The sequence below is a fragment of the Austrofundulus limnaeus genome, unplaced genomic scaffold, assembly GCF_001266775.1.
Source record: "Austrofundulus limnaeus strain Quisiro unplaced genomic scaffold, Austrofundulus_limnaeus-1.0 Scaffold35, whole genome shotgun sequence".
Lineage (NCBI taxonomy): Eukaryota > Metazoa > Chordata > Actinopteri > Cyprinodontiformes > Rivulidae > Austrofundulus > Austrofundulus limnaeus.
In genome coordinates this window covers 2,785,016-2,787,547 of record NW_013952437.1, presented here as the reverse complement: position 1 = coordinate 2,787,547, position 2,532 = coordinate 2,785,016, and positions in this window count along the sequence as shown.

The following is a 2,532-nucleotide window of genomic DNA, read 5'->3' as shown; positions in this document are numbered from 1 at the left end:
ATCATCAGTAATCAGACACACTTTATATCCATAAGTACATCACCACTAGATGGCAGCAGAAAGACACCATCTATTAACTGTGGTCATTTATAAATTATTTTACCTTATTCCTTTTATCATCACATTTATAATTGTTTCTTGTGTTTTTAATGATGGTTTTGCTCAGACACACTTTCCAAAACCTCCCAAAATAAACACTTTTACTGAGCAGTTTTGTCTCGGATGCTATCTAAGGTAAAACTCCTGAAGTTGTGGCACACTGAGGTTGTTTGTGCCAGCTGGCAGAGTATCAAACTTTCATGTAATGTAAATATAAGATTCACTGAGGTTCCCACAAGAAATGGGATGGGCTTCCTCCGGAGGCTTTCTCTGGGGTCTGTAATTGTGTGGAATGTGGTTAGGTGGTTTTTTTTGGGCCAGAGGTCAATCACTTTGATGTGCTTCTTCTCCTCTGCTTTCTGAAGTGCTGCTGAAAGTTTAGCCTGTATTAAAACGAAAACCATAAAAGTTATGAACTCCGTGAATAAGACACTGAGAAGCGCTGGTCTGATCTCTGGAATGTGTTGGTTGATGTATACTTAAAGAGGGGAAAGTTGTTCACGTGAGCGTGGATGAAAGACAATTTTTCGCTGACTTGAATGAACTAAAATATGCTTTAAATTATAAGCACTAAAGAAGAGTTATTGTTTTCTCACGAGTCCGTGAGATTGTAGTTTAAAGTAAAAAGAACAGTTTGTGCWGGTCCCATTTATGTTCACTGATTGGTTCCGTTACAGTTCATGTTGCTATCAGGGAGTTTACATTCAGCACAAATTATTGATGGGGTGCTGACAGAAAACAAATACTTGCAAGAAACATGGATGACAATATTTTATTTGTTGGACTCATGAAGCCACATGAAGGAAACTTAAGAGACGAAAAGTTAAATGTGTAAACTTATCAATTTAAGATATTTATGAAAGCCTTTTTGAGGCACAATGCGTTTACTTTAAGAAGGAAATATGGACTGTTTGGGATTTATTCCTCAATCATATAGATGAAGGTGCTGCAGTCAGAGGAAACCATTTAGACCAGGGGTGTCAGACTCATTTTCACTGAGGACCACGTGAGCATTATGGTTCTCCTGAAAGGGTCAGTTGTAATTAACTTCAACGTTCCTCGTCTTGTTGCAACAACTGAGCACCATTATCAAACAATAACTGAGTTCTACATGGTATTTTGTGCATTGAAAAAGCATTTCAATGTCCTATTATAAACACTGCAAAGTACTGTGTGTACGACTAAATGTGAGATTAATAACATGGAAATACTATTAAAAGTGAAACTAAGAAAGTTTACTCACTGTTGAGATGTGGTGAGTAGCTACCATCTYGAATTCTGAACTCTCCCACTTTCAGGGAAATCCCAYTGGAGGGGGTGTTTTAATTAAAATTCACAACTTGTAAGTGGGAAATTCCTATTTCCCAGTACACCTGCACCACCAGCAAAAGTGGTGAGGTGCTGTCATCTTATGAGTTAACTAATCAACATGCATTATGGGAGATGTAGTTTATGGTCAATACTGCTTTCAAGCATCTTATTTTAAGACAATAATTTTAAGCTCTTGTGGGCCACATAAAATGCAGAGGTTGGCCACATTTGGTCCACAGACCTTGAGTTTGACACATGATTTAAGGTCATCATCAACACTAAATGGGTAAATGATTGAAGTATGAAGCATTTTGGATTCTGTAGGGTCTTGAAAAAGTGCTGCATAAGTTCAATCTATTTACCATCAACATCTGATCCTGCTGAGAACCAGGGGCGGTTCTAGGGGCMTTGGCCTCATCTGAAATCTGAGTGGCCCCCTGAAGAGGCCCTGTCCTTTCACTCGTCTGTCCTTGCCCAAGAACAATGATGGTGGCTGCAGTTCCACTTCCAACCACTAGTAGCACCAGTGAGTCAAATAGGAAAGTCCAACATGACGCAAGCTTGCAGTTTTTTTTTTCAATTTGAACAATCCTGCAGAAAAAAAAAATGCTTTTTACTGACAACAATGCCTAGATTTTCTTACATGTTATGTGTTTGAGAGTATTTTATTTATTTACAGTAAAAATTKGTGTAAAATTGATAAGGAGAATTTACTGTGCAAGCTTTTACGGGTGTTTGAGCATGCACGTGTGACTGATTAAATGTATAAACCTTACAAAAACTGGGGATTTGTGTGCAAGGATGTCGAACAAATACTTGGCCCTTCTGAATATTGTGGCCCCTTAATGGCCTCTTACACTGAAAAATCCTAGATCCGCCACTGCTGCGAACACAAAGTGAAGCATGGTGGTGGCAGCATCATGCTGTATGGRTGTTTTTCATCAGTAGAGACTGGGAAACTGGTCACAGTTAAAGGAAAGGTGGATGGATCAGCTTGAGAAACTTATGAGGAGAACCTGTTGAGACGGAGGTGCAGCTTCCAGGAGGACGATGACCCTGGACCTGCTGAAGCAACACTGCAGGGGTTCAGGGGGACCAGTTAAACGTCGTGGAATGTTTAAA